The following is a 22618-nucleotide window of genomic DNA, read 5'->3' on the forward strand; positions in this document are numbered from 1 at the left end:
GAGTAGGTTTTGATATATGACTGGCCGAATGACATAGCTAAGAATTATCTGTGTCCCCAACACACAACACTCAGCTTGGTACTTGGCATGTGGAATGTAGTTAATAAAACTTACTGAACAAAAATTAGGTTATATTTAAGTGGTTCGGTAACTGAATATTGGGTGGGTCAAAAGGTTCGTTCGTTTTTTTCCCTAAGATGGCTCTAGTAGCATTTAGTTGTCTTTAACTTCATTGGAAGCAATTTTGTTAGATTGTATGTGACAGCTGTCATATCAGTGTGCTTTTTAAAAAAAGACTTATCAAAATTGGTGAATATTTGTGTAGCCATTTTATATTGAAGATGGAAGAAAAAAAGTAACATTTTTGGCATATTATGCTTTATTATTTCAAGAAAGATAAAAACTCAACTGAAACGCACAAAAAGATTTGTGCAGTGTATGGAGAAGGTGCTGTGACTGATCGAACGTGTCAAAAGTGGTTCACAAAGTTTCGTGCTGGAGATCTCTCACTGGACCATGCTCCACGGTCAGGTAGACCAGTTGAAGTTGATAGCGATCAAATTGAAATAATAATTGAGTGCAATGAACATTATACCACTCGGGAGATAGCCAACATACTCAAAATATCCAAATCAAGCGTTGAAAATCATTTGCACCAGCTTGGTTATGTGAATCACTTTGATGTTTGGGTTCTCCATAAGTTAAGTGAAAAAAACCGTCTTGACCATTTTTCTGCATGCAATTCTCTACTGACACATAATGAAAACGTTCCATTTTTAAAACAAACTGTGATGGGCGACGAAAAGTGGATACTGTATGACAATGTGGAATGGAAGAGATCGTGGGGCAAGTGAAATGAACTACCACCAACCACACCAAAGGCTGGTCTTCATCCAAAGAAGGTGATGTTTCGTATATGGTGGGATTGGAAGGGAGTCCTCTATTCTGGGCTCCTTCCGGAAAACCAAATGATTCATTCCATCAAGTACTGCTCCTAATTAGACCAACTGAAAGCAGCACTCAATGAAAAGCATCCAGAATTAGTCAATAGAAAATGCATAATCTTCCATCAGGATAACACAAGACCACATGTTTTTGATGACCGGGCAAAAACTGGTACAGTTTGTCTGGGAAGTTCTGATTCATCCACCATATTCACCAAACATTGCACCTTCGGATTTCCATTTATTTCGGTCTTTACAAAATTCTCTTAATGGAAAATATTTCAGTTCCCTGGAAGACTGTAAAAGGCATCTGGAACAGTTCTTTGCTCAAAAAGATGAAAAGTTTTGGGAAGATGGAATTATGAAGTTGCCTGAAAAATGGCAGAAGGTAGTGGAACAAAAGGGTGAATGTGTTGTTCAATAAAGTTCTTAGTGAAAATAAAAAATGTTTCTTTTATTTTTACTTAAAAAACCAAAGGTACTTTTTGGCCCATGCAATACTTTATGAGCGTCTTAGTCCATTCAGGCTGCTATAACAAAGTTTCATAGACTGGGTGGCTTATAAGGGCACTAACTCCATTCATGATGTCTCCACCCTCATGACCTAAGCACCTCCCAAAGACATCGCCTCCAAATACCATCCCACTGGGCATTAGAATTTCGACATATGACTGTTGGGAGATCACAAACAAGAACGCCATAGCAACAAGTTTTGCCTACAATTTCCAAAGTCAGAAAACAGTCTTACAGGCAAGTAAATAAAAACACTGTTATTCCTCTGAGTCAGTGCATGGAAATCCCTACCTCAGAGAAATAAAATGGGTAGTACTCTCAATCACCTCATTTATAGACAGAAACTCCAAATAATATCTGAATATCATGCTTATCTCTGTAAAGCCCATTAGAGTCCAGATTGGATTAGATATAAACCATTCTAAGAGTATAATAGCTAATACCCATATTACAATGTTCCAGGCACTCTTCTAAGTGTTTCATGTGAGAATGTTAATGCACAGCTCCACTACAACTCTACCTATACCATTTACAAATGGAGACACTGAGGCCAGAGAGGTTAGTTAACTTTCCTACTATAGGCAGGAAATGGCAGATCCCACCATTCTGGCATCAGAACCCACACCATCTGGCTTATTAAGCACTGCCCATGTTGCTTCTTTAATGGACACTCCAAATCCTGAAATCCGGCCCCAAAGTCCCTCTGCCGAACTTCCTTTTTAAAATGTTAAACCAAATTATTCTCTATACAGTGGACATTATTACTTTTATGTTCATTTTTACTGTTGTTAAGTTTATTACTAATTACTATGTTTCAGGGACTAACCTGAACTATCTAGAATAATGGTCATCTAATTCTGGGAGATGGCTATGCTAATTCCATTTTATATAGGAGAACATGGGGGAGTCTCAAAGTGAGTAAGAGGTAAAGTTTGGATTTAAATCAAGGTTTTTTTTTTTTTTTTCTCTGACTACCAAAATGAGGTTTCTTTTGTTTTAACAAACTATAGGCATGTTGACATTTAACTTATAATTTCTTGCATATCCATAACCTATCCTAAAACAGGAGGTGACATTACTCACAGAAACCAGGCTGCACCTGTGACTCATGGTGGCTGGGTCACCCCTCTCTAGGCTTCATCTTCCAGTCTCGAAAAGGGCATCTTGTAAATGCTTCTCTCGCCAATCCCTTCCAGAGCTGGAGGTCTGTTAAAACTTGATTCTGTGCCATTCGTTTTATTCTTCCACCCTCTCTTAGTTTTGTACTTGGCGTGTCTGCCTGTGTGAGTGGGGGTGGGCAGGGGTGAGGTCCCCTGGGCGCAAGTGTGCAGATGTGCACAGCCATTGTTTTAGATAAGCTCTGTTATTACTCAGGGAACTTGTGGGCTGTTTCTTTGTTTGGCTTTCTTCTTCCCACTGACAGCTAAAGCTGTAGTCTTTTGTTTGTGAGTGTGTGTCTAGAGCCCTTGAGAAGGACTGTAAACTTGCCCTTGTGTCAAAGGCACACGGCAGCTGGAAAGGTGAACTGAAGCAGCCGGGAGCCCTGCCTGGAAAGGGGGTTGGGGTGGTAGTGATTCCCATGGTGACTCATGGGAGGAATTTCTTATTATATATAAGTCAAGGGGTGGGGGGCACTACATCCTAAGTGGCCTTGTTCAGAGACACCTGGCTGGTGGGTGTGTGTTTCTCACCAGTGAGCATGCTTTGATAGACTAAAGTTTCTCTGTTGGCAAAAAGAGGAAATCATCCCTGGCTGTGCCTCTCTTATGCCCCAGGCATTTTACCCTGTCACTTGGCTGTCAGTCGTGGTCCTCTGACTCTTTTTTTTTTAACATCATTATTGGAGTATAATTGCTTTACAATGGCGTGTTAGTGTCTGCTGTAGACCAAAGTGAACAGCTATATGTATACATATATCCCCATATCCCCTCCCTCTTGCGTCTCCCTCCCACCCTCCCTATCCCACCCCTCAAGGTGGTCACAAAGCACGGAGCTGATCTCCCTGTGCTATGCGGCTGCTTCCCACTAGCTATCTATTTTATGTCTGGTAGTGTATATATGCCCATGCCACTCTCTCACTTTGTCACAGCTTACCCTTCCCCCTCCCCATATCCTCAAGTCCATTCTCTAGTAGGTCTGTGTTTTTTGGTTTTTTTGTCTTTTTTTTTCTTGCAGTACGTGGGCCTCTCACTGTTGTGGCCTCTCCCGTTGCGGAGCACAGGCTCTGGACGCACAGGCTCAGTGGCCATGGCTCACGGGCCCAGCCACTCCATGGCATGTGGGATCTTCCCGGACCGGGGCACAAACCCGTGTCCCCTGCATCGGCAGGCGGACTCTCAACCACTGCACCACCAGGGAAGCCCTTTAATATGTTTTTATGGAGCAGGAGGGCCATGGAGATTGAAGTGCCAAGGTAGGTCCATGGACATTATTGTGGGTCATTGTTCCAGAGATAAAGTGAATTTTCATGTCACTGAACTACTAATGGGTAATCTTGATCTGGTCTCCTGGTTTTTTAACCAGTTTAATTCTTTAAAAACACCACTGTCTGTTTACCTGGGTGACCCAGTCTAGACTATCTGGAAGATTCTATGGCTCACAGTGAATGTCTGGGCTGGATTGTGAGACTGGAATTTCACCCTTCCTGTCTCTGCTCCTTACACAGCCAGCAGATAACCAGTGTTTCCAGTGGGTGGGTGTGTGGTTATCAACAACGAGATGTTCATCTCTACCAGAGAAAGCCTTTCAAGTAACACTTACCTTACCAGGCAACTTGTTCCAGTGACTATTTCATTGGGGGAAAAAAGGTTACCCATAAGTTTGCAATTTGGATGTATATTTGCAGCATGCATTGAGGTTTGCCAAAGGAGGCTGTGCCTGAAGTATGATGCCGAGACAATCTGTGTGATCTCCTTTGTCTACGTGGTCCTGCTGATTGGAGAGCATGCAAGTAGCTCCCCAATCAGCAGGATCAAGTTCCTTTTGATGACTGGCTGGAGAAAATTCTTTTACAATGATATCATTTGATGTAGAAACCTCCATGAACTCAGTATAGTGAGGTTCAATACATGTGGGAACCTACCGTCCAGCAGCTCAAATCAGATCCTTCTGACCTGGGTCAGGCTAAATAGTGTTGTAATATTCTCATAGATCGTACCTGCTGAGGTTTTATGGTCCAAGGTCTGTCCACAGCGTTTCACTTACATCTTCTCATTTATTCCTTGAAATAGCATCATAAGGTAGCTATGAACTCCCACTTTGCAGTGGCGAACACTGAAAGCCAGCAAGCTGAGGAACTTGCCCAGGGTCAGTATCTGCTTAAATTTGCCAGGACTAGAACCCTCCCAGGCATTTGATGCTTCAGAGATATCACTCTCTCTCCCTGGAGCTTGGACCTTTTCTTTATTAACAATAATGATAGCAAGATCTATTTATATTGATTTAAAATCATTGAGCTGGGGATAGAGCAGTGGCTTTGAGCAAATGCCTGGTGGGAGTTATTTTAGTGGAACAAGGGTAGTGCAGGAAGTGAGCACCTGCTCACTCGCAATCTGAGAATGCACGGTTCTGGTGGCAGGTATGATAGGGATGAGGAATAAAACAGGTATTACAGATATCGACATAAACCAGACGTCAACACAGATACAGAACTCAGTAGAAAGACTTCTACATTATAACTGCAAGCATTTAAAGTGCAAAACCGAGACTTCTCTGGTGGTCCAGTGGTTAAGACTCTGTGCTTCCATTGCAGGGGGCACGGGTTTGATCCCTGGTCTGGGAACTAAGATCCCGCATGCTGCTCCGTGCAGACAATAAATAAATAAATAAATAAATAAGCAATTTGGCAAGATGACTGAAATATGTGTAGACCCTTTAAAAAAAATAAAATGCAAAACCATCTCAGGTTGAGAGGAGCTTGGACAAGACCATAGTGGAGAGCCCCACTCTGGGTCAGGTAAGGGGCCACCCTCATCACCCACCCATCACCCAGTGGGAATCCCTCAGGTGTTGAATCCACCCTTTACAACTTCAATGAAAAGAAAATTGGCATCAGGATGTCCCCCAGTCAAAATGCAGGTGCTGTCTATATTCTACACACTTTGGGTGAATGTGTTTCTCCCTTTCTTTTCTTACAGTTCAATAAAGTAGGGGAGTGTGTGGAAGGTGGCTGACTGGTGCTGAAGGGGGTCCCCTCAGACCACGATTTGGAGATCTGTAGAGCAGTGTAAGTTTTCCAGAACTATCCTGTTGGGCACCACCTGGGTATTGGCCTGGAGTCTACAGAAAGATGAGGTGGGAGAAGCTGAGCCTGGATTCACCATCTGCTTTGAGCAAATTACTTAGAATTTTTTATTACATGAAGTTGCAAAATGCCTGACGTGCAGAAGGCTCAAGGACTTTTAGCCCAATGTCTTATTTAGTTTGTGACTCTTCCTATCAACATCAGCATTTGGAGGGGAGTGGAGGGGAGTGGTCTCCCAGCCAAAGACAGAGAATGTGTTTCCCATCAAAGTGCCGTCATGACTGCGGGTGGGCAGAAGGGTTTTCCTGGCTCCCTGATGATCTCTGGGGAGGAGAGAAAGAGGAGTGGTGATGCCAGCTGTGCAGTGGAAAGGAGATGACAGCTGGAGCACCAGTGAAGCTTTCACCACCCAGTTCTAGGGAGAGGAATGGAGAGGGTGGAGGACAGATGGGGACAGCAGAGGTGAGGGAGGTGGGAAGGGGGCTCTGAGTCTGAGGATGGTGAGGTGGGCTTTGCTCAGCTAAGACAGGCTTCCCTGCACCCACTGCCTCAATCAATTGGAGCCACATTTCTGAACCCCAAACCAGACCCTTCTGCACTCCTTTCTGAACCTCCTCCAGTGCTATCTTGAAACTGGAAAACGGAAGGAGACAGCCTGAGTTTGCATCCTTGGAACACAAACGCTGTCAACACCAGGACTCCTCGATTCCAGCCAGGATCACAGGGCTGAGTGGGTCCAATCCCCAGCCTCTAAGAGAACCTCTCATCTGGCACAAGCCTGAGGGAGCCCTGGATTCACCCACACCCCAGTCTGACGGGGATGAGTCTGCTAGAGCCAGGGCTGGGGCCAGGGTCATCTATTCTCCGTGATTCCCGGCCCCAAACACAGTGCTTTTAACATTGTAGGTGCTTGAGGGCTTCCCTGGTGGTGCAGTGGTTGAGAGTCCGCCTGCCGATGCAGGGGACAGGGGTTCGTGCTCCGGTCCGGGAAGATCCCATATGCCGCAGAGCGGCTGGACCCGTGAGCCATGGCTGCTGAGCCTGCGCGTCCGGAGCCTGTGCTCCGCAACAGGGGAGGCCACAACAGTGAGAGGCCCGCGTACCGGAAACAAACAAACAAACAAACAAAAAAACATTGTAGGTGCTTGAAACGTCTTTGTGTGATGAAAGGATCGCCATGTTTTCATCGTGTGCATTTGGAATCTGAATGTTACAAAGATTATTATTATTGTTCACATATATAAATGTCCACATGGCTTGGCCTATACAGTCATGATTTTATTTTGTTTACCCTCACAACAAATACTGTGAAATTAATTGGGGAATGGAGACTTGAGTTCTCTGGTGGGTAGAATTGTGACCTACGCCCCATCTCTGAAAAAAAAAAAAAAAGATATGTTCAAGCCATCACCCCTGGGAACCTGTGAATGTGACCATATTCGAACATAGGGAATTTGCAGATGTAATAGCATTAAGATGAGGTCATAGTGAAGTTGGGGGGCTCCTAATCTAGTGAATATTACCCTTATAAGAAGAAGGAAATTTGGATACAGACAGAAACGCACAGGGACAACACTGTATAAAGACAGAGACAGAGAACGGAGTGATGCACGTACAAGGCAGTCACCAGAAGCAGGGAGAGAGGCCAGATTCTCCCCTGGTTCCAGAAGGAACTAACCCTGTGACACGTTGATCTAAGACTTTTGTCCTCCTGAACTGTGAGAGATGAAATAAATGTCTGTTGTTTCAAAGCATGAAGTTTGTGATACTTTTACAGCCTCAGGAGATTAATAGAGGCTCAGAAGCGTTAAGATGCTTACTTGTCACAGTGAAGTCAGGGGCTTGGCCAGGATTTGGAAAGTGAGTACGTCCAATCTTAGTCTTAAACATGAGTCCTGACTCCTGGCTTAGTCCCTTTTCATTGGCCCAGGACCCCCATTAAAAATGCACCCAAGGGGCTTCCCTGGTGGCGCCGTGGTTGGGAATCTGCCTGCCGATGCAGGGGACACGGGTTCGTGCCCCGGTCTGGGAAGATCCCACATGCCGCGGAGCGGCTGGGCCCGTGAGCCATGGCCACTGAGCCTGCGCGTCCGGAGCCTGTGCTCCGCAACGGGAGAGGCCACAACAGTGAGAGGCCTGCGTACCGAAAAAAAAAAAAAAAAGCACCCAAGGTTGGCTTCCTAGAAATCCTTGAGCTGTCACCTGCAAGAAAGTCATTCATTCATAAGAGCTACTCAGGCCAGACTTTTTCTCAGCAAAGTTTGAGGATCCTGGGCACTCGGCCAGGGTCGGCTAAAGCTGGGTTGAAATGCAAAAGATGTATGTTTCCACCGGAGCATGAGTGCTTGTTTGTGTTTTCTTTTGTCCTGTTTTTCTTCTTTGTTTGAAAGTAAAGCTTCTTTATTACAGAGAACCGAGAATATGCAGAAAACCGAATTGAAGGTGGGCCCAGGTGAAGTCCCATGCAGTTAACACGCTCATTTAGGCTTCCAGGCCTTTTCCTGTCTGTTGTGCTGACGTGTGAAGAAAATCCAGTCTGTTTAAATGTTTAGTTTTCCCCAGATCCAGAGCACAGTGCAGTCCAAGGTAGAGAAAGAGGAAGTTCTCTTCAGAAGTAGGCAGAAGCAGCATAAAACATATAGGATTTTAAGAGAAATCAGGAAAAAAAAAGAGGAGTCTAATATATTGCTCAGTCAGAGAAAAGAGACCTTGCAAGACCCATCAGACTTACATTAGGAGATAAGTTGCATGCCTCCCGAATGTCATGGACATGAGAAACAAGAAAACAAACAGTGGTTGTGTTTTTTTTTTTTTTTTGCGGTACGCGGACCTCTCACTGTTGTGGCCTCTCCTGTTATGGAGCACAGGCTCCAGACGCAGAGGCTCAGCGGCCATGGCTCACGGGCTCAGACGCTCCGCGGCACGTGGGATCTTCCTGGACCGGGGCACGAACTCATGTCCCCTGCATCGGCAGGCGGACTCTCAACCACTGCGCCACCAGGGAAGCCCAGTGGTTGTGTTTTGAGGTCTCTCCTTGCGTATGTGATTCTCTGCTCACTAGCTGGGATCCTCAGCTGCCACCCATCCTCTGTTTATTTTACTGATGAGAAAACTGAAGCTTTTCTGAAAGGGAAAATAGAATGACTAAAGCCACATAGCCATTTAGTGAAAGAGTACGTACTGGATCTCACAGTTCCTACCCCTGAGCTCTTGCACACATTTTGGTAAAATCTTTTTTTTTTTCTTCTTTTTATGACAAACGTTGCCCATCAGAAGACCTGAATAAACATGTTTCCAAAGAAGACATACAGACGGCCAACTGGCACATGAAAAGATGGTTATCAGTACTAATTATTAGAGAAATGCAAATCAAAACTACAATGAGGTATCACCTCACACCAGTCAGAATGGTCATCACCAAAAATCTACAAACAATAAATGCTGGAGAAGGTGTGGAGAAAAGGGAACCATCTTACACTGTTGGTGAGTATGTAAATTGGTGCAGCCACTATGGAGAACAGTATAGAGTTTCCTTAAGAAACTAAAAATAGAGTTGCCTTATGATCCAGAAATCCCACTCCTGGGCATATATCTGGAGAAAACTATAATTAGAAAAGATACATGCACTCCAATGTTCATAGCAGCACTCTTTATAATAGCCAAGACATGGAAATAACCTAAAAGTCCATTGACATATGAATGGATAAAGAAGGTGTGATACATATGTATAATACGTATTTATATATACACACAATGGAATATTACTCAGCCATAAAACAAATGAAATAATACCATTTTCAGCATCAGGGGTGGGCTTAGAGACTATCATACTAAGCAAAGTAAGTCAGAAAGAGAAAGACAAATACCATATGACACCACTTATATGTGGAATCTAAAATATAACACAAATGAACATATCTACAAAACAGAAACAGACTTACAGACATAGAGAATAGACTTGTGGTTACAAAGGGGGAGGGGAGGTGGGGGAGGGAAGGATTGGGGGTCTGGGATTAGCAGACGCAAACTAGTATATGTAGGATGGATAAACAACAGGTCCTACTGTATAGCACAAGGAACTACATTTAATATCTTGTGATAAACCATAATGGAAAAGTATATGAAAAAGAATATACATGTATAACTGAGTCACTTTGCTATACAGCAAGAATTAACACAACATTGTAAATCAACTACACTTCAATAAAATTAAAAAAAAAAGTTGCCCAGGCTCTTTGAAGATAAATTCAAATATAGAAACCAGGATGCGGAAAGACCCTTCCTCTGGCTTGACCATTCTCCTTACCTCTGCAACACTGTCACTGCCACTTTTAAGTTCTATCATGTAACTTTTCAGATCCACCCAACTCACATACCTTCACACATACACATACATCTCCATGCTTTACCAAACAGGACTATGGCAGTTTGCTCTTAAAAAATAGTATACAATGAATATGTTTCCAAATCAGTACATATATTTGTGCCCTCCTTAAAAAAAGGTCTAAATAGTATGCCATAATAAAGATGAACAAACTTTACATCATTTGCTCAGTAACAGGCATTTAAGAAGCTCCTAGGGTTTAGAGGTTGCCAGAAATGCTGAAAGAAACCCCGAGGCTTGCACAGTACAGCTGATTAAGTGCATCTCTAAGAAGTACAGTTGCAATAGAGAACCAACAGGACCTACTATATAGCACAAGGAACTATACTTAATATTTTGTAATAACCTATAAGGGAAGAGAATCTGAAGAATCTATGTGTATATATATGTGTATATATATATATATATAAAAACTTCTGTGCTGTGCACCTGAAATTAACACAACATTGTAAATCAACTATACTTCAATAGAAAATATAAATTATAAAAAATATTTTAAAAAAGAAGAAGTACAGTTGCTGGATCAGTGGGTTGGGGTATATTAAGATTGAAATCAATACTTCCAATTTGCATTTTACAATTTATATTTAATAATTTCCAATTTATACTGCTAAATTATAACCTTCAATTGTTCTGTGATATATAAAGAAATTTGGCAATAATAATTTTAATCTCCAAGAATTCTTCTTCTCTGATTTCTCTCCTTTTTTTCCTCTTTGTAGCAGCCAATTCTTATCTGAGAGGTGCGATAGCTTCATGAATCTTTGCTGGATTTATTCAGAAGTAGAATAAGAGGAATAAAGCAAAGCATTGCCCTGCTTTTTATTCATCTCTCTTCCTTCATGTTCTTTGGTCTTGTAGTCCTGTGGCTTGAATTTGGAGTCTGGCTTGGCCACCTACTAGCTGTGCAAACTTGGGAAGTTTTAACCCTTCTGTGTTGCAGTTTTCTTATCTGTAAAATAGGATAATGGTTGTACCTTCTTCATAGAGTTTCATGTGAGTTAAGCCAGGCAATAGGTGTGATGAGCTTAGACTCTTCCTTGTTCATAGTGAGCACTCAGAGATAGCCCTCGTGGTTATTTGATGCTGTCTGTTGGTTTTTCTCAAACTTCTAGAGATCCCTAGATCTAGACTGAACTTGGTGAGGAAAGAACTAGAGGAATCATGGTGGGAGGGTTGGGGGGTAATGTGGGTTTCCTTGGCACCCATTCATTTTCTCTGCACAGAGCTCTCCTCCAGGAGAGGAAGACCATGGGCCCCATGGGTCAGTGAGAAGGAAATGCAGGTGGATGGTTTCATGGGATGATATTGGTGGGCACACTGGCACCATCTTAATGGAAAAGATGATATGGTACTACACTGTCAGCCAGGCCCGTTTATGCCTTTAATTCTTGGGCAGAGATGATTTTATTTTCTCCCCTTCCCTTCCTAAAATTCCTGTCATATACTTGTCTCTTATTGAGGATAAGACTTTCCAGGGCTCTGCTCTACTTATCTCTCTAACTGGGAAGGGCTCCTAGGAGGGATAATTTCCCCATTTACAATATATATTCATTTACTCATTCACCAAATACTTACTGAACACTCTTCCTAGTCCCAATTCTAGGCACAGATAATGTAATAATAAAGGAATTGTTTCTATCCTCACAGAACTGTCAGTCTAGCGGGTTGGTGAGACAGACAGTAAACAAAGAAAGAAACATCAGAGGAGAATGTACTTGACTCTGCTTTGGTCTGATGCTTCATTCTCAGTCATGGCAGAAACTAAGTGAATGGAGGATGAGTGTATTTTGCTGTGAGGACCAGATGAGCAGAACTGTCCCAGGTGAGATGTAAGGTTTTTGAGCTTCACCTCCAATGAGGACATTTCCTGAGTTCCTTGAAAGTCTGGAGGTGGCCAGGTAGGGTTTCTGGGGCAGAAGTGACAATGCAGGGGCAGTTTCATTTAGTCCTTTGTGAGCTTCAGCAATTTTCTCAGCAGGCTTTGTTTAGGACATTGCTGGAAATCTACACTGCGTTTATTTTTCAGCCTTCCCACAAATTAAGTGAGCTGCCCAATATCTTTTCTGAAAAAACTTTTTCTCTGTGTAAACATCCAGGGTGATTTTCCATTGCTTGGAATGAAGACCCCCAGTGGAGGAGCAAACTATGTGTTAAATATCATTCCCAGGCGTTAAGCTGCAATAAATCCTCCCAATAAGTCTGTGATAAAGGCTTCTTGTCATCACAGTAGAGATGAGGAAAGTGAGACTGAAAAATACAGCATCACACAGCTAGACCAAGCCAGAATACAAATGCAAGTCCACTTGACTCTCAATCTTCACCTTCCATCCTGGTTACATGTCTCCAGTCTTAATTCAGGACTGGTTCTGAGTATAGAACAAAAAAACTACAAAGAGAAAATAAAAATGGACCTAGCTCTGGGAGGATGAGACAGAAGAGCTGTGAGAAACTTGAACTTGACCTTAGACAAGTGTGAGTTTACACATGAAGAGCAACTAAGGCATAGTCGAGATTGTCTCCATATGCACAGAAGGCAACAGTCAATATCACACCCACCTTTTCACCTCCCTTTCCCCAGCAGGATGTGCCATTTTCTTCATATCCAGGCTGATCTAAGCTAACACATGAATGTCAAAGTTATTCTCATTAATTTTAATTTTATAACATTTTTCTCCATCCTGTGTAAAACTTTTCTTTGAATGTTATAATCTGTTCAGCTCGGGTACATTCATACTGATTATTTAACCTCAGCTAATTTTTTGAACATTTCCCTCCAAAGCTCCTGCACATGTTCTGCAATAACGCAGGCTTTCAAGTGGAGTAATCAAGATTTCTTATGATATGACACCTCTTTTCATTTGTTCCAGGTCTCTTCATTATTTTACCCTTTTTTCTTTTATTAGGTGGGAGCAGAGGATTTAAATTGAACATCAGCAATGAAGAAAAGCTTAAATTCAGACTGGGAACAAATATGTATGGGCCTGAATGTGCTGTAATCCTTAGAGAACAATGGATAATATCCTGGATTTAAAAAAAAAATATGAACTGCGATCAGGAAGGGAAAAATATTGGACTTAATTGGAAATCTCAGTTTTTTTAAACTTCATTTCTTTTTAAACTTGAGAAAGTCATTTACATTCTCTGAAACAGATTTCTCTATTTTTTCACATAGTCTCTCATAATCTACAAAAAGAATAATAACATATAATTTCATAGTTATTGTTAAGATCAAAGAAGTGCAAATAATTCAAGAAAAAACACACAGCATGTATTTGGAAAAGCTGTACTTTGGACCCACGTTATATCCAGTATCAAAACTATATTCATTCCACAAAATGAGAGACAAGAAGATTATTAGAAAGTATAAAGCATCAAGGTCTAGGTGGACAATGGATCCTAAGCCAGGCAAGTAGATAGAAATCAGGGCAGAAATGCCAATAGGTGCTATAGAAGTCCTAGGCCACTATGACCATGGAAACAGAAAGGATAAAGTTAAGCCAGTGTCAGGCTTAGATTCAGGGCACCCTGTACTTACCAGTCCTAGGTAATGGAGATTTCCAACTGCCTGGGCCAAAGACTTATTCTATGCTTCAGTTAAGACATCCATCCATCCATCCATCCATCCATCCATCCATCCATCTATCCATTCACCCATCCATCCATCCATCCATCTACCATCCACCAGTTTAACCACCCATCCAATGTATATTGAGCTATTTTTACATGACAGGTACAATGGTAAGTGATACAGTTATGAGCAAATTGGCTCAGTTCCTGTCTTAGAGTTTATAATATGGTGGAGTCTCAAGAATCATTAACATAGTAATCACATACAAATATAAATAAGAATTGTGATAAATACTATGAATAAAAAGTTCATGTGGCAATAATAACTTGTAATTGAGGGTCTAATTTAATCTCTCCCCAGGAAGTGATGTCTTACCTGATTGGGGGTGGGGACTAACTGCGAGAAGGGAGATGTGAGGGCCAGTTATGACAGTAGGACATCATGCGGACAGGGCCTGAACCTGGCTTTTCAGTCCCTCAGTGGCACTGTGTTCCCTCTGTGTGGCTGTAGGACCAAGACCTAGCAGCAGAATGGAAAGAAACCAGGTGGGGCTGGTGGGCAAGGCCAGCCCACATAGGCCATTGCAGGTTTTTGTCTTTATCTTAAGCACGTGGGGAAGTCTGGGAAGGGTTTATTGGAGGGTGAATCGATAATATAATTTACATTTTGAAACTGTTACCTAGACTTAAAAGAGACAGACTGGAGTTGAGAAGTGGTGGGGACCTCAGTTGGTGAGCCATGGTCCAGGCTCTGCCATTGTGCCTGTGGTCATACTGTTAGCCGATAATGCCCTGGGGCTGGAACTCAAGGCCTGCAAGAGGAATCAGCCTTGACAATAGGAAATACTACAGGTGGGATGGTGGGGAAGGAGAGGAGACTGATCTAACTAATGTTTTACAGACTGTGTTAATTTCCTAGGGATACCATCACAAAATGCCACAAACTGGGTGGCTTTAAATAACAGAAATTTAGTCCCTAACAGTTCTGGAGACTGGAAGTCTGACATCAAGGTGCTCACAGGGCCATGTTCTCTCTGAAGTCTCAAGGAAGATTCTGTTGCAGACTTTTTCTTTGTTTCTTGTGTTGACAGCAATCCTTGGTGTTCCTTAGCTTGGGGACACACCTTTCCAATCTCTGCCTCTGTCTTTGTGTGCCTTCTCCTTGTATCTCTCTTTGTCTTTACATGGTCATCTTCTTAGAAGGACACCAGTCAATACTGGATTGAGTTGCATCCTAATGACTACATCTTAACAAGATTTAATCTGCAAAGACTCTATTTCCAAAGAAGGTCACATTCACAGGCACTGGGGGTTAGGACTTACAATGTATCTTTGTGGGGAACACAATTCAGTTTGTAACAAGGACATTACTCTTAGGTCCCACAACAATGTCCACAGGCAAACACCTCCTCTGTGCTGGTGACTTCCCTCTACCATCTCTAGGAAATGCTGCCACACACTGAATGCCAGCTGTGTGCTTGTAGTGTTAATGTTTTATGGACAATCCATCCAACAGTCCTCTGGGAAAGGTGTTGCCATCTTCATGTCACAGATGGGGTCATAGAAATTTGGGGAGTTTAAGTGAGCCTCCCGTTCTGCATAGCTAGGAAGTCATAGGTTGGTATTTGTGCTTATAGTTTTTTCTGTTTTGTTTTAGTTCAAAGCCCTGGCTCTTTCATTTTTACCTTTCTGTGTCCTGGAAGGTGGACTCCTACCTTAAATTCTCTGTGCACTCAGGACATCTCTTGCAAAGAGAGATCTTGGGGCAATCACTGCTGCATCCAGAGTATCTCAGATGGGAGTCTTCAGCAGAACAGGTCAATGATCTAGAATTTCTCTTCTGACATTTTAATAAGCATAGTTGGTAATTAGCTTTTGAATAGTACTGCTCTCTGACATATTCTAATTGTTAAAAATTGTATAATCAAAATCTACATTAAAATAAGTATGCATTATTATTGGTGTAATTAGGTTTAAATGACAGAGTTTTAGAGAAATTGAGTCTACTGTTTTCCTCTCCTTCTGTCTCTCTTTCTTTCCCTCTCTCTCGCCTTTCTTTCCTTCCTCCTTTTTCATTTCTTCTTTCTTTCTGTCTCCTGTATGTGTGAATTGTGTGTGTGCATGTGTGTTTAAGAAAAATAACAAAAATACAAAAAGGCACTCAGCTTTTTCACTATAGGTCTAATTCTTGGTCAAGTGATAATACTACGCTTTTCTCTTTTGGGGTCTTATTCATTACAAGCAAAGACCCCCCATTGTTGTTAAAACAATCACATGAAATTGGCAAAAGAAATATAGATTGGACTTTACTTTACATTACCTTGATCAGCTATATGCATCTCATTTCATTGTTGCCTTTGTTCTTTCTTTAATTCATCATTTTACCTTTAACAAGGCAGTGGCGCACAGTAGAGAGACTAAAGTCTTTGAAATTAGAAACCTTTGTTCAAATCCTGATTCAGACACTTCTTAGTGGTCTGATTTCATGTTTCTCTTTCTCTGTCTGGCCCTCAACCTCATTCATTTACTTGAACTTTCACAAACACTTATTGAGTACCTTCTTATGATGTACTATTTCAGGTACCAAGAATAGAACAGTGGGCAGAATTGTTTCTGGTCTCAAGGTACTTACATTTAAATTTTGTGTTTTATGTGTTTTCTGCGATGTCTGAAAATCTTTTCCCTCAGGTATACTCGATGTATGATGTCATCCAAATCCACAGCTACCACACAGAGATGAAGTCCTGATACAATTGGTAGCTAAGATCTCCTTGAAAAAACCCTGGGATTTTAATCCCCATTGACATTTTCCATTTGGTTGTCCCTGAAAACAGATAAAACACAAAACTGGATTCATAATCTACCCCCACCGATTAATTTGTTCCCTAGAATGGCTTAGCCACATAGCCTAACAAATACATAGTAATGCTAATAAAAACATTGAGAACATGTGTGACACTGTCTTGTCTTGTTCGTGCTTGTGCCATCAGTAGAGATTCAATAAATACATGTTAAGTAAATGATGGAATGAATGAATAAGGAGGATGTGGTCTAGGAGGGAAGGTAGATACAGGAATAAAAAATCTTTATAGTATTTCCAACATTTAAGACATCACCTAGTCCAGCCTAGCAGATAAACTCTTAAGTCCTTAACTGGAAGCTTGAACAAAGTGCTGTGGAAAGGCATTAATGCAAGGTCTGGTCAAGTCAGGAAACTCTTTACTGAGAAGGTAACATGTTACTTGGGTCTTCAAAGAATAGTAGAGATTTTTTTTACATGGAGAAAACTTGCAGGAAAAAAGACAGAGTAAGTAAAAGAGAAGAGCCATAACTGATCTGTTGAATGAGCTGAATTTGATAGAGTGTAACTTAAAACACTTAAAAATGTTCCTTTTCTCTGCCATAAAGCCCATTCTGTCATCTCTCCCTTTCTAAAATTGGAGTAATGTTTGGAAGGTGCTTTTAAATCACTTTTAGGTATGTATTAGTCAGCTACTTCTGTGACAATGCTCTGTAACAAACCATTCTGAACTCAGTGGCTTTCAGGAGTGAGCAATTATTCTCACTCTCTCTGTATGAAGGGCAACTGTGGTTCAGCTTGCCTTGATTAGGCTTGGCTGGGAAGTTCTCTGGCCATGGGTCAGTTGCATTTGACTGTGGGCTCTTGGTCTGCTCCACTGCTTTGTTCTGGGTGTAGTAAAAAGGCTCTGAAACCAGCAGTGAGAAAGGGAAGACACAGCCTGTTCCTTTATCCTTGCTTGTTTTGGTCATCCTTAGAGCTGCTCACAGACATCTCAGCTCTCTCTACTCAGAACAAGTTATACCACACTTGGACACTTACTTAAAGTTAGCTGTGACTGTCTGACTTATTTTAGCCAACAAACTGTGTACCTTTTGGGTGGGAGCTGTAAGAATCAGTGCATGCTTAGCAGAATTCTCATTCTGTCTTCCTGGGTATACCAGCAGTATTCAGCTTGTGTCTCTGGGTGATACAACTAGCAGAGCTCCTGGGACGGACATGTAGCATGAGTGAGAATTATTTGTTTAAGTTAAGGAGGTGTGTGTGCATGTGTGTGTGTGTGACAGCATAATCTAGCTTATCTTTACTGATAATTCTTCCACTTTCCCCATCTCTGTTGCATCTGCTGTTGTGACTCCTCTGCTGCACATGAGGGTTGATGAGGAAAAAATGGTACAGTTTTATGTCTCCGGTGCAGTTGTAGTTCTCCCTTAAGTGTTACATGTTCTTTGACATGGCAAATGTCTAAATGTTAATTCTTCTCTTATGGGACGTTGGAGGAGCTCCTTACAGTACCATGGCTGGAATTCCTCATTCTGCAGTATTTCCTGAGAAGGGTGATGCTTGATTCTACTGATGGCTTATGACTCCACCTCCATTCCTACTTCCGGTGGGATTCCTCCAGTCATTTTCTGCTGACATCTGCTGTCCCCTGCAGGCAGACCTCTTGAAGAGGGTCCTCTTGAGACAACCCTAATCTAGCTGCTCTCTGCAGTGTCCACTAGACACACAAGAAGGATGGGCTTGCTTCATTGTTGTGGAGGCACTGTTCTCACAGCAGCTTTCTGTCCTCTGTCTGCTTCTGGGGCAGCTCCAGCCAGCCTTTCCCACATGGGCAAGTGTCCAGCAGCATCCCTGTGCCCTTTCACTCTTTAAGGCACAAATCAGTTCATCAGAAAGCTCTCATTGTACTTTGCAGAGCCCAATGTCAGGACTGGAACTCAGGGCCTCCTCACATACCTGCCCTCACCTCTCCAGAGAGAGGAGGAAAATTGCCTTTATCCATCCTTCTAGACTGATGACTTTCTTGAAAAAAACTCTCCAATCAATCTGCTTACTGACTCTCTGGGCTGCTTGTGTAGACAATTAGGTTGGTGGTGAGTTTTGGGTCTCAGGACTTGTTTTGTCTATTTCTCAGTGGATCTAGCAGAGATGGGCTTATCTCCTCTTGATAGAACATATGGGCAATTAACCTCTATTGTCCCAGCTTTGGGATGTCAATAGAAATTACAGAGACAAACATATCCATTTACCACTTCACAGAGGTTTAGAAGATTACCACATGTCCCAGGAGAAGGTCAGTGTGAACAAAGTAAATGTGTTTTGACTGGAAAAGAGGCAGGGTGTGGGGATAAGCAGGCAGTTTGGACCCAGCAATAAAGTCCACATTGTCCGGTTTCCCATGATGCCTCGTACCCTGTCTTCTATTCCATCATGTTCTGAACTTATACGGGTTCCCAGTCCAGCTCAGATCATACCTCTCTTTTTCCAGCATCATTTTTACGACTAGGTTAACTAGTGTCCCCACCCCCTAAAAATCAGGACCTCAGAATGTGACCTTATTTGGAAATAGGGTCTTTGCAAATATAATTAAGATGAAGCCATACTAGATTAGGGTAGACCCTAAATCCAGTGACTGGTATTCTTATAAGAAGAGAATAGGACATACTTGGACACAGAGAAGAGTACCATGTGAAGATGCAGGCAGAGATCAGAGTGATGCAGTTAAAGTCAGTGATCACCAAGTCTGTCCAGGAACCAACATAAGCTGGAAGAGGCAAGGAGGGATTCTCCCATAATGCCTCTGGAGGGACTACAGTCCTACTGTTAGCTTGATTTGGAATTCTGGCCTCCAGAACCATGAGAAAATACAATTCTGATGTTTTAAGCCACTCAGTTTGTGGAAATTTGTTATGGTAGCTGCAGGAAACTAATACACTACCATCTATTATTTCTGTATCCACTTTCTATTTCCCCCTCCAACTAGAACACAAGTGCTTCAGCTGGCAGGAGTCTGGCTCTTATTTCTCTTTGGGTTTCCCCCAACATAGTGCATTGACGTGGAGGTATTTATCATATATTTGCTGCAATAAAAGCATTGATATCTAGTTGATGATTAGCTTTAATTTGAAATCACTTCACAACAAATTGGAAATTTATAACAAACACAGAAGTGTGAATAGAAAGAATGAATCATTACATGCTATTTACCTCCTACTATTGTTCATGCCTCATGATAGATCCCCTCTTCCATTAATTTCAATTTCTCACTCAATTATTTGGGTCAATTCATATTCTTTAGAAACAGTTTACGTCTCTAGTCAACCCATTTACGTTTCATCTGAAAGAGTGAACTGATTTAAAAAAATGAAGTGAAATACAAACAATTTTGAAACTGCAAGTAAACAGGAACTTATTAGAAATAACTTGGATAATGGATTTAGGATAGTGTAATTTCACTTCAATTTACTTGCAGAGTGCTAATTATTCAATTATTGGAAACACAAAAGGAAAGGTAATGTGGATCTTCAATAATAAATGTTTTACATATTATAATATGTTTCTGTGAATTTCTCAGAGAAAGGTACTATGCCTAAGACCCTTATTTTACTGCATTTTTGCCATAACCATTTATTTAAAAGTGTATCTCTGTTACTTAGGTGGAAAGAAACCTTTTGAGGTAAAATAGCGCACAATAAAAAGGAAATTGTTCTTATCATATAAAGTGTATTAATTAAAAATGAGGAAAGGAGGACAAAATTACCAAAGCAACTGAAATGTGAGAATTATAAAAAAAAGAAATTAAATACATTCATTTTGCCCACTGTGTGCATTGTAGGTATTATATACATGAACACATATAAAAACAATTAAAGAAATGGAGAAAAACGTGCCTGACTTGCATTAGTAACATCAAGGTCCAAAGTTCAATGTCTTGGGTGGAACATTTGGATCGCAAATGTCACCTCTGAATTATCACAAACTCTGTGTTGGTGGGCTCAGATTAACGAGGACTGACTGCATATGTAAAAATGGGAAAGTATATGGACAGTGTTTCCTTCTTCCTTTCCTAATAAGTCATTCCCAGATGGCAAGTTGCACCCCAGAGACTGGAGTTTTCAAGTTGTGTTAATTTTTTCCATCGTACTTCCTGCTGATCGATATTGCTACCCAAAGCTGCTTTCTGCAATGAACACAATCTAGCTAATGAGGAAGGAGGCAGCACTTCTGTGTGAATTATGGATCGTGTGCTGAGAAAGAGCCTTCTCCATATGTCACTTTCATTGGAGTGGGTGAATGCAGGATTCATATTATTTTCTTTTAGCCAGAATGGCTTACATAGCTGGCTTTCTAGATTTGGGGCTCTTTGTGTGGGTGGATAAGTAATCTTTGTAAGTGTATACTTTCTGCCCAGAAAACGTAACCAGCCAGTGGCAGTCAGGAAATTAGGGTCTTGGTCCAGCCTCTTCCCTTATTTTCTCGGGTAACCTTGGGCCAGGTGTTTGATCCTTAGATATGACAAAGATTCTTTCCTGACCAAAGTCTAGCCAGGCCCTGCTGAGCAATCTTCTTTACTAGACTGGACTCTTTTCCCTACTGCAATAGTATATTATTGATTAAAATCTGCTCTTGCTGCTTTAGGTAGTGTCCAACTTTCCTTGCCTTTGACAGAGGCCATGATTTTTTCCTGATGGAAGAGGTGGATAATAACCAAAGTTCCCATCAACTCTGGTATTTTTTTGATTCAGTACATTAATCTCCAGGGTCAGCTCTGTGTGCAATTTGTCACCTGTGTCCTGAAGTTTCCGCTACTCCCTTAGCAAAGAGAGTTTGCCTGTGTGACTCTCCCTCATCCAAGGAGTAAAGCCCTGCCTTTGTCCTTTGCCATCAACTCATTGAATGAGATTCTTGCACTGCTATAACTTCTCCAAGGTGTTAGGAGGCGAGAAATAGAACCAGTTGGGAGGGGTCAAAGATAGCATTAAACACTAGGTTTGTTGATGACTTCTGCTTGGAAGTCAAATTAGGTGGAGAAACCCCTTCCACTCCTCATTGGAGAGACCAGCATACAAGGCGAGTTTGCTCATATTTCATTGGAATGATAAGAAGCAGTATTGCTATTCCTTGCATAGCTTAAGTTTCCTTAAACCGTGTTAGCCAGTGCACACACACAAAACCTGTTTAATTTGACAACTATTCCTGTTGGTGAGTTTGTGGGGAAAGTCCTCATATTGTTAGTATAAATCCAAAATGGGATAACACCTATAGAGGGAGATTTGGCAACATTGATTAAAAGTACATGCATATTTACTCTTTGATATGGAATTCACACTTCTAGGTAAATATTCCAAGGTAAATTGACAAACTTTAAAAGCAGTATGTACACAGTTGTACATGACAGCACAACTTGAAATAGCCCAGGAGAAGAGTCACCTCCCTGTTGGGTAATTGACCCAGATTGGCAGAAGGGGTCAGGGCTGCAGTTACACAACAGGGGCTGGAAGAAGTTCAAGAAAATTGGCTGTTGATATTTGATCACAAATGGGCAAGTGCAGTTCTGTCCCCCAGTAATGAGGGGCTGGGTTATGTCTCCAGGTAAGCCTCTACCGCCTGCTGAATGGATGACCAGGAGAACAGACAATGAGCAGCCTAAGCCCAACTGCAGCAATCGGGGCTTTAGTCAGTCCCAATAATGTCCCTCTTTGAAGGTTACCCTCAGAAAGAGGGGCCTACAGGACCACGGAGGAACTGTTGCTGGGGTGTATATGGTAGAGTGTTTCTACATTGAGAAGGGTGTCGATTGCCATTGCCTGGGAGAGCACCGTGCAATCTCTCCTACTTCTTTGTATGTAAGCAAAGAGGCCCCCTTTCACACCAATTAATTGCCTGTTTCTCAGTTCGGCTGTTCATTATCATTTTGTAGAACATCAATAGTGCTTAGTAACAACTATCTCTTATGCACTGAATTGTGTTCCTCCCAAATTAATATGTTGTACCCTTACTTCCCAATGTGACAGTATTTGGAGCTAGGGCCTTGAAGGACATCATTAAGGTTAAAGGAGGTCATGATGGTGGGGCCCTAATCCAATAAGATTTGTGTCCTTATAAGAAAAGGGAGAGGCACAGGAGTGCACACACAAAGGAAAGGCCATGTGAGGACCCAG

This window comes from Stenella coeruleoalba (assembly GCF_951394435.1).
Source record: "Stenella coeruleoalba genome assembly, chromosome: 4".
In the NCBI taxonomy this organism is placed as follows: Eukaryota; Metazoa; Chordata; class Mammalia; order Artiodactyla; family Delphinidae; genus Stenella; species Stenella coeruleoalba.